Source organism: Stegodyphus dumicola, chromosome 6 (assembly GCF_044657685.1).
Source record: "Stegodyphus dumicola isolate Sdum_Otavi_A_Nest chromosome 6, ASM4465768v1".
NCBI lineage: Eukaryota > Metazoa > Arthropoda > Arachnida > Araneae > Eresidae > Stegodyphus > Stegodyphus dumicola.
Window position 1 is genome coordinate 123120754 of NC_140773.1, and position 14303 is coordinate 123135056.

At 31.4% G+C, this 14303-nt stretch overlaps 1 protein-coding gene across 3 annotated transcripts in view; it reads left to right on the plus strand.

The window, feature by feature from the left end:
* The window catches only part of LOC118187527 (transmembrane protein 114), a 174190-nt gene that overhangs the window by 107315 nt on the left and 52572 nt on the right, over positions 1 to 14303 (plus strand). The gene's annotated exons all lie outside the window — the stretch shown is intronic.

Here is a 14303-nt window from a genome sequence, read left to right on the forward strand (position 1 = left end):
GATGTTATCGTCATGAGATGATTTCTACGTACTTTATTTTTCACCACGACGATTTTAAATTGCAAAGTTTTTGAACCGCTTTATTGTCGACAACGATGCTTTCTCCGTAATTTCTTTTCTCCCACGATGTTTTGCACAGCAACGTCTTCGCCTTGAGTTGTTTTCTTCTCGATTTCGTGATTTTGTCTGCGATGTTTTCGCCTGTAACCTGCTCTGAATTCGATTATACTTCGATTTATACTTACAGGAATAACTTTAACTCAGCAACCTCTAAGATGTTGTCTCTAATATATTTCTAATATATTCTCTTAAAGAGAATAACCCTTGTGAATGGCCGAATTTTACCTACACTTCAGCCAAATAGGTTTCATCCATGTACCCTAATCACATCTTAAGTGAGGGATATGTGACGGATTATGGCATTTTCCTTATGCCTGCTTATGCGGTGCGACGTTTAACACATCGAGATAGCAGCCAGAAAATACATAGTTTGATTCTTGATTAGAGCATAATTTATTTATGTTTCCAGCACCTGAAACACTGTAGTCTGTGCTTGATTAAGTAAAGGCTCTCAGAGTAAACAAAGAACATTAAGCTTATGCGTAGCAGGTGACTCTTTTCTGTTTTGTAGGTTACATATTTGCTGAACAATTTGAGATTACAGCTTATGTTAACAATAAGCTAATGTATAGTAGGTCATAGGCACGTGGTTATTTCGCGTCCATAGGCATTCTTGTAAATTATCTAATTCTTGAGAAATTTCTAAGTGGTTCTTTAGTATGAAATGCACTAGCTCATATTTATATATTTTTGAAATCAACGAAAACATTTATATCACATAAAAAAGTTAATATTAACTGTGTTAGTACTACGAATTAGCCAAGAAAGATAAACAAGTGGTCAAGAGAGTTAGAATTCGTATAGCTGGAAATCCGAAAACTGGGTTTTGGTGTGTACATATATGTATCCGTGAAATTAAAAAAATATTATTTATTCAAAATTTGGTCTTTTTAGGTATATAGAAATCTTTAAACGCTTCATTGTCAAACTCGAAACTCGGAAACGTCAAAAATTATATTTTAACGTTATTCGCCCTTCAAAAAAAAAAAAAAAAAAAAAAAAAAAAAAAAAAAAACTCCATGCAATGGCTTGACATTTTAGGGAAGCTATTCTTTTTAAAAAGCCTCGACGTAGTTGATGGAAAGTGAGTTGTTGAAAGCCTTCAGAGTCGAGAATGTCGATCGATGGTTCCAAATAAGAGGCATAATAAATGCGTTTTTCCTTTTAAAGCATCTGAAGCCTGTCACGCTATTGCGTCATTTTGAGATTCTGTCATGGTTTCTTACGGTGGCAAAAACTTGTATCCTTGCTATCCATCGAATATTCAGCAAATGCGACGGGTATTGACGGAAAGCACTTTATAATATTTTATTCTGTTTATGTCTTCTCAGGAAGCTAATAACTCTCAGCGTATTGAGTCGGAAGATGGGACTTCTCCTGTTCTTTTGATGTATTCTCTTTTCATATGCAAAAATTTTAAGGTTAAAGAATGCTACTGTAATGCTATCTTCCAGAATTATTGAAGAAAGAGGCGAGTGTTGGGTTTTGTTGAATGAGCTCGCTTTGTGAAGTTTTCATGGTTTTTTCCCAACAGTAACGCGAATTCAAGCACCTTACTTTTAGAATGCTCTTCATGAACTTATCCTTCGAAAGTATACGTTTGTATGCTTTCTCATAAAGATTTGACTTACTGACTTACTACCATACCGGAAGAAAGCATTTTACCCTTTACAAGAATAGTGCAAAAAGAGAGAAATTTTATAATATGGTTGCTAATATTAAAGCATTTAAATGCAGTTTTATTATTAAGAAGATTATATTATGAGAAGATTATTATTATGAGAATTATGCTCATGAATAACATAAGTACTTGTAGTAATATATTTGCGTATCCCAAGCACATAAATGGCGTCAAGTGTATAAAATGCGGCAAGTTGTATTTGCTGCATCTTTTGTTTCGTTCATTGTCTTTTATCACCGATTCGGGGTGCGGTTGTGATTTTTCTCACTCTTATTCTAATTTTGAATCGAAATTATTCCTCGGAATAAATCTGAAGTTGTAGCTTTCTTTCTTCTCTACCAGTCGTTGTATTTTGGAAATGACTGATAAGTGTTCGTGACAGGCCTGAGATTCGAACTTTGTTTTTCGTTGTGTAAGTAATTTTGATTAACTATGATCAATAGGCATATATGGTTATAAAGCATTTAATTAAAAAATCATAAAATATATTTGTTCACTTAAAATCTTATCAAATGTATCAAAGACCTGAAACTTATTACAGCGAACATTTTCCTAATGTCATCACTGAAAGGACGAGTATTTCAGAGACATACTAAAGCAACGATATTTATCATCATCTCAGGTCATCTTTTCTAAACTGACCACTTCTTTAGATGATCGAAAGTGTCTGGAACCGTGAGCTGCTCCCTGGCAGCATCTTACACTTTAAATAAGTTATACACTTTTTAATGCCATGAGTGCTTTAGTGACTTTTACTTCCGTTAACTCGGAATCTCTTTACTTATAAAGATGGTAATGACAACTAACTGAATGTGAAAGATTTTTGAAATGAAAATGGTATATTTGCCATATAGAAAAAATTCAAAGTATTTCATTGAAGATGTTTCTATTGTCAATAGTTTTCACTTTTTCTTTAATGGCTTCGTTATTTTAGCGAGCTGACTGTTTATTGAACCACAGTATTGCCTTCAGTGATTCAATGGTATATTTTTTATACACAAACATATTTTTTTATCTCAAATTAAATGAAATATTCAGTACGGTTTAATACATTGTGCAATTATTTAATAGAATAAAACAAAATTGTGAAGGGATATGGAAATATGTGATGTTTCAAGTTCGCTCTCTAGTACTTCTCTTTTATGGAATACTTACAGTGTTATGATGTACTAGTGACTTTCTGGGATGTCTTTGCATTCCAGCTTTAACATGAAGATAATGAAAGAGACGAGGATTAATACCTCAATATGAGTGGCAAATTTTTAAAACGTGCGTATGACGTAAATATCAGCAAACGTTAGAATTCACTTATAACCATGCTTGTGTCGAAATAGTGAATTTGGGAATCAATTTATATTCGATGGCAGTAATTATTATGCCTTAGTGTATTTCTGAGTATAGATTCATAGTAATTAGAAGCATTGTAATGCAAGACATTGCAACTATGCATTTTCTTCTTCATATATTTAGATAACTGTTCTAATTTTACAATAAAGGAAGTTCACTTCGCTTTTTTATTGGGAATGTCCACTTTACAAGCGACAATTTTAAGATATTACATTCAGGTTCTTCCCTACCATTGCACAAAATGTTTTGAGCTGGATGAACAAAGGTAACCTGTTTGTTGTACCTTTTGAAAACTGAACTTTAAACTTCTGAACTACGTTTCGTATAAAAATGTTGAGTTACAATGAAAAAATTCTGAATTCTGCCTGTTAAAGAAAAGAGCATGAAAGCTCAGTGCAAACATTAATTCTAATTTTCTTATTTGAGTACAAACCGAGATTAAATATTATAACCATCTGGGCCTGATGTCAGTGGTGCACATAGAGAAAGAAAGATTGCATTGATTCGCAGAATCTTCATATTTACTGTGAACTGCAATAAAAATGATTTGTTTATGTTACAATATTTGTTATGATATTAACTAAACACCAGGCAAACCTATTTATCTGCATCAGAGAAAATTCCAAGTATTTATCTCGTTCCAAGAGCCCATTTTCATGGCAAAATTTTTTCATGCTTCCGAATTTCAAACCAGCCGTTGAATCCTAAGATGACAACAGTTTGTCTGTTCTGTTATTTCTGGGCACATTTTTAAATCGAGGCGTAAAGCAATGCTGGCTGGTGGCACAAATTCTTGGCACAGCAGTCAACAGCGAGTTTTGTTGCTCCCCTTTAATTCAAGTTCTCCCATCAACAAAAACGCTAGGAAAAAAAGCGGTTACTTCTATTGTAGAGTTTTCCTCAAAATACTTTGAAAAATGTCGAGGTTATCATTGCATAACAATGTGCTACTACAATGTCTAAAATAAAAAGTCTTCTTGGGTTTTGTTATTACAATCATCTGCACTGTGCAGTTACATGCTTACAATTTATAAAAGGTGCACTACCGGATGTACTTTTAACGAAGATTAAATTCAGCAGGGATTAAATTCCCGAGTCCGGTAATTCTCAGTCTTTAAATAAAACTGTAAATTCCAGTCGAAAACTGAAATATGATGAGTTTCCGTATTTTAATTTATGATTAAACTATTTATCATTAATTTATATTTATTAACTGAATAATTAATTAATTTCTTTATATTTTGTTTAATTAATTAATTTTTTATTTAATTCGTTTATTTTTAACTTTGCAACTCCTAATTTTAGAATTAAGTCCTGAATTTGAATCATAGTTACATTATTTAAACTGATGTATGTAAATCCTTTAAAGAAGCCTTTAAATGATGTGATCAAATCGTTATTATCCTTTAATATTATAATTATATTAAATCGCAGAATATATTTTATTTCTATGTCAAGAAAACACTAAATTTTGTAATAATTGAATAATTTCTAAACCTAATTTTATTGCGCGCATACCTCTTAACCAAACTACAACCGTTTTACCAAGAAATAAAAAAAACTTTCTATGGAAGTGAGAGATTTTATTTAAAGTTATTTTAATGATGCAAACTTTTAGAGGTATATATTTTCGTTCGTTTTGTTTTATTACTAAATGTGTAACATTTTCATACCTTTACAGTGTAATATTGCACTTAATTTGTAAATGTAATAGGGGAAAGAATAATTTTTCAATACTTTGCCTCTCACTTATATTCACTTATTATTTGATACCTTTATAGTGCATGTTCTGCGTACGCAATACAAAAACTCGAATTTTTAATCATTATAATAAGCTTTATGTTTATTTTTTCAACAATACATCTTATTCTTCTCCTTGCTGGAAAAATATTAGCTACCAACACTAAAGCCGTATAATGTTTACTATTATAAAACTGGAATATATTAGATATTCTCTGAAACTTATTCTATATCAAGAAATAAAGTGATGCATACGTAGATATTTTAACAATTTCTTCTCAAAATGAACATGTTATAAAGATAAAAAGAAGTAAAAGAAATACAGCGTTTTGGAAAGATGTTGAGATTTTTTAAACATATCATTTTGAACCTGGAGCTAATATAATAAACCAGTAAATGACATCCACGAATATTTGATTCTTCTTTGGTAAGTTCATGTAAAAATTCCATTGAAATGCAGAAATAAGGTTCTGAAAGTAATAATAAAGAAATATATTGATGCTGAAGGAAAAATGTAAAACGCAAGCTTTGCAAATTATATGGGATTTATTTTCAATTCTTGTAAACTGAAAGTAGTCAATTTTTATAAATATTATATCACTGAAGAAATTGCAGTCATTTTCATAAATATTACACCTTTCATAGATTGAAGTTATTTAGGAATCGTACATTACAAAATCGTATTTATACAAGTTGTTTATTTGTAAATCTGGAATCTTTGATACATTTTTATAAATTTTAAGTAAAAAAGCAAGCACATAATTCTTAACATAGCTATGAAAACTATTATTAAATTAAATGATTTTGTGTGCATTCAGTAACAGGTAGATTATTAAGCGTAACTGAAACGGAATATACTTATTCCCCTTTTCTATTATTTTACGATATTTAAATCGTTAAAATTATTACGATATTTAAATCGTTAAAATGCTAAAATGGAATTTTTTTCTTTTCCATTTGAATCTTGCAGATGAGTTATGGTCATCGAAAAATTAATAACATACTTGAGGAACCTAAATAACATAATTTATAGCGTAAAGCAGGAAAATCGTATTTTAAAACTTATAACCACGACGAAATAAGTTGAAGGAGATGATCAAATTTTTAATATTTGCGTTCAGGTTGCAAATGAAAAAGGTATTAAGAACGGATAATCGAAATGCGATTGGCGTCTGCATATTTCTAAAGTATATAGGAAACTTTGCTTAAAGAATTCCTCTAGTAATAGCAATTGGAACATTCAATTACATCCCAGTTTCTTCTATATAGCTCACATAAGTCTTTATCTAGGCATTTTAAAGTATGCACAAGAAGTTTTGTCTAGAAAAATGGTCTTTTTATCGCCCATGGGCTTTGTTGGCTTTCCTTAATGTGATTGTGTAAAGTTTCTATATTAGCTGAATGATCTTCAGTGCTGCTGAACATGATTTTTCAATATGTTCATCGAAGCTCCTCTATTCTGTCGTTTTATTTTGTCACAAAATAAGATTCATTACGGAGCACGCTTTAAATGATAATTTTCGAGCATTGCACGAATTAATTAGCTGACACAATATTTTAATTATTGGTATTCAGTTTTAGGATTGCAAAAATCTAATAGACTATTTTGAATAACTGTGAAAAACTGGTAATTAACCTGCTAAGTTATTTATTTAAATTAAACTTTTTACAGACTTCGAAAAACTAGTATTTATGCCGCGAAATTACTGCATCAATATCTGTCTAGGAAAAGAGAAGACTTCGTGAAGAGCTTTCTAAAGAAGACGCTGAAAATCTCAGAAAGTTTTGCACCTAGACCTTTTAGGTGCCAAAAATTGAGTCCGTGATGAACGATCATTGTTTCTCAGTGTTTGCCACAATGCGATCGGTGCGTCGTTAGATTTCAAACAGAAGTTCCCAAGCTTTTTTGGATTATGCCTTATTTGACTATTTACAGCCATTATACGGCTCTTTTCTGAATTACCTGGTGAAAATCTTTATTTTCCCGCTGATTTAACTGTTTTGCATGTCATCGTCTTAAAGAACTAAGTCGATAAAATTACTTTAAAAAATGAAACGTTTTTCAAGATTTAATTAAATGCTACTTTATAAAAACTGGGAAATACATTTGAAATTAAAATCAATCTCAATAAAATTATACTAACACAGAACAAAGTATATACTACTGAACTTTTTAAAACATTGACACAGAATAAATTACTTTCCTTAGAAAATTGGTTTAAATTTTGGTTTTCGTCCGAAAACCTTCTGTGATATGTTGAAAGTTTCAGATACTTTAAAAATAAATATAAATAAATACGAAGATGAATGCAATGTTATTCACCTTAATGCCTTGATGAGCAACCTGTTTCTGTTTGTTGGTACATAATATGCAAAATTTTGGCACAGACCACGATAGACAACAACTGAAAGTGACTCTACCTTGATTCTTTCTGTAACTACGGTTTAAACTAGACCATCATATCTGAATCTGTACCAATAGTATTTAGAACTATATTTAACAAAATATGCACAGAGAATATATCTAAGTTGAATTACAAAAGCAATATGCATACTGAAATCTAATTTTCCCTAAATAATTTGTGCAGACCTGGAAAGAAGTCCTTTTCTTCATCATTCTTCTCTAAGCAGAATTCTTTTTTTTTTTTTTTTTTTTTTTTTAATGTTGGAACTTTCTTAAACGAAGTTTTCTCAATTAAGTTTCCCGTTTCCTTACCAATACTTGTTCAGCAAATAAAATATTCCAAATATACCTAAGCTATGCAACGTTTAATATTATTTAGAAAATACTTGATAGTGGTATTGATTTTTTCCATCCTCATAAAGTTAGAGATTTTTCTTTAAGTTTAAAAAAGTTAAATTCACGGACAAATATTATATTTTTTTGCCGGAAACCATTTTTTTTTTACTTATTACGTGCTTCGCTCTTAGGCACTACGCGGAAAGGGAGGGATGCTCCGTGGAGGTCTTTTTAATGGAAACTGGCTCATGTCCAAGCTACACATGGGAAAACCACGAAAACGCCCATGCAGCCAGCCCGTTCGCCGGGACTCGAATCTCGGACCAAACTACCAGTTTTAGCGGTTTTACCGCTCGGACGCTGTCGGGCGCAGGGAACCATTCAGTGCATCTGTAACGCAAAAGATATTTGTTTCTAATTCTGCTATCTTTACGCCTTTTACTGGAAAATCTTTTTTTCCTGATGCTGTTTGAATAGTTTGAGTTTTTAAATTTTAAAAAGTGGTTTAAAACATTTTCAAAAACTGGCGCGTAAAAGTTGAAATGTAAAGGACAAGCTAGGCATATAGCTGTGTTATTCAGTTTTCCTTACATTAAGACATTATTAAATTCTTGTCATACGTATCTCACAGTCTCTTTTATTATGGTCTCCGTAGCAGTAAAAGGAAAAAGGGAAAAATGAGTATCGAGAGCATATCCCTAAAGAAAAACTAATTAGGGCAAAAGATCCGATGACCCAAAAGTGCAGGGGTGGATCATCAATAAAACATAGAAAATGCTCATATAAAATGTTAACATTCAAATACAGAATTACTGTTTAACTTGGTGCAAGTACATCAGATTAATGCATTGTTGACTGAATGAAATTCATTTAAAATCGGACCAATCATTCATTTTAAGTAATATTGTGTCCAAAACGTAGCAAAAGCATTTTTAAGAAACATTTTTTTAGGAAGATGTAACGTCTCAACAATGAATGGTCACCAGAGGTCTGTTAAGTGAATTCAGTCTGTTTTGTTCACCACTTTGAAGTTTCCTCTGTTAAAAAAAAAAAAAAAAAAAAAAAAAAAAAAAATCTTTATCTTTTATGTTTTTGCAATGAAATTTTTTGTTGGAGAAAATTATTGCTCTTGAAAGTACTAAGTGGATAAAGCGTAGTTTGTGTCGGCAAACAAATGATTTAATATTACTTGAACGAAAAAAATAATGACGTCACTCATGGTGCCCTTGACTATCACCAAAGTGTAGTGGGGCACCGTTTAAAAATTTCTGGTGTAGATTATCATCTTTTTAGTTGACTGCCAACAAATGTAATGCAATGGGCTGATTTTCATGCATGATTTATGCGTGCGTGTAAACATATAAATACGCGATGTATGGAGATAAGAGCTGCATAATTTCTTGATAAGCATGTGTACTAATAAAAACAGTTAAGAGACTTAAATATTGGATACTTTCACCCTGAGTTGAATTTCTGGTGAAGAGGAGGATGGCAGGAAGAGACATGGCAGCATAGATAATAAATATTAAATAATAAAATTTAAGTAATTTCTTTCAAAACGTCATTTCTTGTCACCGATCGTTCCAATTTTCACATTAATTTTTGATATCAAAGCAAAGTCTAGCTGTAGTATTTTGATATCAAAGCAAAGTCTAGCTGCAAAGCATTCTTGCTGCAAGTTCCTACTTTTAGTAGCTCTTATTAAAATTATAAGTCAATTTCATAATTAGACAAATAATTTTGATTGATCTGTGATATTTAATAATTATTCAGCTAAGCGAAATTAGTAGAATAAGGCATGTATTTTCGACATTGCTCATGCCTGCTTCTTATCTAATACCTATTTATTATAATATAAACATCTTGAAAGCTGCCTATTTTTGCAGCAAGAACTGCGTTTGCTTTTTTTACAGTAAATACTAGCTTGCAGCGCATTTTGCAATCTTGTAATTTATACATACATATCTTGCATAAATATCTATATCATAAGGGGTTGTACTTTGTCATTGCATTTAGAACTATCTTTACCTTATCTTTCACTTATCTCATTCTTTCGTCTATCCAAGCAGATCGAATTCTAAAATACTTAGTAATAAAGTTTCTCCGCGCACAGAAATATTTCTATACCACCTTATTTAACACTTAAAAGCTTATGAAAGTTTTTGAAAAGTTTTCGTAATTTTCTCAGTAAAGTCGTTCTGATTACTTTTAAAGGGAATTAAGGATTATCGATCTCCTTCAGGCTAAATTTATGAGTGTTATTACTGAACTTCCATTACAGTCAAGAGAAATAACGCATACTTGATGCTTAGAATAACATTTAATAAATGGCTTGATATATCCAGAAGGGACATATTCACCAAGTCTGATGACTGTTTTTAAGTTCTTAATATTTCAGCATTAGATACACATCGTTGTATCACGTCAAATTTGTTGTATCACGTCAAGTTGTACAACACACATGTACGAGTTATTTAATTTCACCGTACATGTACTAGACAAATTTCCGTTTAGTTGAAACATTTTCGCTGCCATATTAGTTTTTTTTATTCTTGATTATATTTTACCTTCAAATTAACTTTTTATGGATAATTGATTATTTTTAGAGAAGAGATGATTATTTGTTTTCCAGTTTTACGAAGTTTGACATAGATTCAAAAGTTTCAAACTGAATTACATGAAAAGTATACCATTGTAAAGTTTATAATACCACAGTGTATATTAGAAAGCAGTATTAGGTTGCCATGGATTTTGAATGAAACTTTCGAGAACGATCATAGGATATAGACATGGTATTTCGAGGGCGATCAGACGAGGGTGACCTCTTCTGCAGGAGCAGAAACTTCTTATTAGGGAGGGGGAGCCATAATCCCATGTATATGAAAACTAGTGGGCAAAGTAAAGCGAAGGCATGTGTAGTGCAAATTTGCGGAGGAAATCAGTAATAAATCATAAAAACGTTAGCCTGATTTTAGAGCGCTTTTGAAATTTTAATTAAATAGTCTACATAATTAAAACAATGAAGTATTAAACATTGTGTTATTAAAAATATTTTTACAGTATTTATAGGGTCTTAATTGTGTAGAAATTAAATCTTCTGTTAGATTGACAAGTGCTTTCACTTTGTCTAGAATACTGTAATAAAGTTTGAATAAAATTGTAATTAACACTTTTATTTAACTCTGGAAGGGAAACAGGAGGCATCACATGTTACTCATAATCAGTGGTTTCCTTAAGATGGCTCAGTAGTTTAATGGCGCATTTTAACATCGGCTATCGAAATGGCTAAAGACAGGATATTATTTAACAGAACTGGGTGATATAACTTAAAATGCAGGCGACGCAGCAAAAAGCTCTAAGACTAAAACATTCAAAAATCTCGACTTAATATTCTACCAACTAATTAGATTCCTAGTGAGGACTACGGAAAACTTAGTAAAGGTTTAAATCATAATAATTGGTTAGTTAACATAAAATACTTTATAATTGACTCCTCTAGTATTTAAAATAATCCAAAACAAAGGCCTTAATAAACTTGTATAAGCTTTTAAGTTTTAAAACCTAACTGCTTGAGACAACGGTTACTAAATCTTATTATTTCTACGTCTAAATTTACATTTCAGATAGGTAAAAGATTCATAGATTTTCTAGATTCCTAGAAGGAAAAATAGTTTAGTAGAGAATACTTGAGGTACACAGGATGTGCGCACAAGAATAACCTTTTTTAATAATATTTTTAGCTTTCAAAATATCTTTTTCACTCCAATCTCTAGCTTTGCGTTGGGCGAACAAGCACGTAAAATTGAAGTGTTTCAACAACTTCAGGGCAAATTGTCCCTTTGGACTAAAAATCTAACAGATATTTTTTCTAAAATAAAAAATTTTTAATCTAAAAAATAAAAAAAAAAAATTTTAATTAAATTTTATATTTGGCTTAATAGATATTTATCAAAACATACATAAGTAATAAAGCGAAGAAATAATTTCGTCTCAGTTAAAACGTTGCAAAGATCGTTAAAGATAACCTGCATCACCACAGACACGTTTATCTAATATGACAACACTTGTCCCTTGAACAATGGATCAAATGGCTCTTTGCATTAGATTTAAGAACTAGGTTATTTAAAATATCGCAAAACCCACGAGGACTATCTACGTAAATTAAGTTTGTGATCAGATCTGAAAGGACTTCTCATTACAGAAAAATTGTGTCTCACAATAATAACTATGCTTATTATTGCCTACACTGAATAAATAATATTTGAAAATTGCAAGTTAACAAAAAGAAAAAGAGACATTTCATATTAGTTGGATTATTTCGACTTTCACTATTCTTAACAACCTGTTATTTCCACAATTTTAAGTACAGTGAAATTATTTGTATCTCTATGTAAGGCAGTTTAGTTTAAATTCAATAGAAATATATCTTTTGGCTGCCCAGTCTTAGTTTTCGAAATTATTTCCTTACTTTTGTAAAATCAATGAATTTTATAAGCCTTTCCAAGTTTTAAAAATTGTTTCGTTTGTAAAAAATTATATTTTTCTGTTATTTTACAAACATTATTCATTATCAGAAAACGTAGGTTTATTACCTTTTATTAAGTGACGGAAGAATAATTTTCATTACTGGCCTAAAAAAGAATTCTACGTAAAAGAAAATTAAGATGCACTACAATTTATAGAATGAACATTCATTGATTTTGAGCAATGTATTTGGCTTTAGGAGTCTCTGAATATTCGAGAACTCGTTTCGTATTATATTTTTCTCCAAGATAATTTTACGGTAGACACCATTACCCATTTCGAAACCCAAATGAATGTGGGATGAGGTTAGGATTAAAATAGAGGAAGGCAGTGGCATTTTAAAGGTATTTAAAATGATGACTGAATAAACATGATTATGGTATCTACAGAGTGAAAGGAAGTAAGATAAAAAGTTTGATTCATCATGAAACGGAATTACATCATCAAGCAACATTGTTGAGCGGGATAGTTCAGTTACATCCATCGCCACGTCATAACCTCATCCGAATGGAAGTCTGTCCATTTCCTCACGCAGCTTGAAGAAGTATCTTGCTGCTGTAGCTGTTGCCAGATTTAGGAAAAGGCGGTTGAGTTGTAGGAGCGAATGTCCACATGAATATGTTACAAATCGAAACTGATATTTGGACGATTAATATTAATAAAGTATATTGAAACTGTGAACTAAGTAAAATTAAACTTCTTTAAATGTATGAATATTACCTTTTGTGTATAGTTCAGATTGGAAACTTCGTAATTTTTTTCAAATGCATAATGAATTACCGTGAAATTTAAATATCTGCTCCGATAAGGGTATAAAAATGTGCAGCTTATTAAGAATTAAATACACAAATTCCTTTGATTTAGTGTAATATACTCATGTGATCGAAATAAACTTCTGAAGGTATTACAGTTTACTCAACCAAATTTTGTGATTGTACTAAATGAAAATATTTTTTCATAAACAGTGTAAATATCTGTTTATAAATTCCGCGAATACGTATTTCTTAACATGCTGTTATAATTGTTAACTTTGGTTATTTTTAAAATCAAAAATTTTTGTGTTTGTTAGTCTTTTAAGGTATGTGTACGGAAGTGCAAAACGTTTCTGAAATTCACTTGTGATTATTTGCATATGTGTGCGGGAGGGGATTAGAATTCGGTAGTTTCTTCCAAATAACATAAAGCTTCTCAATCGGTTTGCTTTTTGAGCTAATTTTAAGTTACTTGAAAGCTCCAATACATACTTTATTTTGAATTATTGAAAAAGAATTGTTACGCCTTTGGTCGTATTTACAGAATTCCTTTTATTTTTGTGTTGTAAAATATATTCTTTGAATCAATATACGCTGAGGAAAAAATTTTAACATTCTTATGCCATGAATCTAAATGCATGAATCTATAAGATTTCTGTTGCTGAGTTCAAAATATGCAATTGGAATCTCATGCACTCGAGGACCTTTTGCGACGCATAGTTAAAATTTACGAGAACGTACACGAAGAATCCCTTAACATACAGAAGCGCTCATACATACGTTCAGAACCACTCGAAGGCTGTCTGCCTAAGGAGAGGGATGCTACGAAAGCCTTCCTACCCTTAGGCAGATAGCTCTCGAGTGCTTTGCCATAGTCAAATAAACCAGATCATTTTTTGGAGGAGAGCTCCATTCTTGTTGCAATCTATCCAGTGCTATTTTCTTCAGTTCGTACTTTACATGAAAGCGCCGCCAAGGGATATTGATAAATGAGCCTATCTGCAATTGAGTTTTTTGCTTTGTAAGTACGTGTCTTCTCATTACCATGGCAGCCAGCGTGGCTCTTATCTAGTATAATGTGCAATTCATTTCGTTTTAGGCTGAAATATTATTAATGTTCAGCGCTGTTGGCGAGGATTCATTAGTACCAAACATTTATATTCTTCAAGATTAATTCAGTTGCATAGGAGATTGCTGCTTGTATAGCAGTTAATTTTGCTTGGAAAACGTTGTTGTTGTTCGAAGTTCACCTGCCATGTAACGAAATTTACTGGAAATACTTCCATCAGACCCAGTGCCTCAGACTTATTATCAGTTTTTAAACCATCAGTGTGTTACTGTGTATTCTTTGTGAGTTCTGCTTATCTGGATGTTAAATTGTATTTTATTTGCAGGGGAT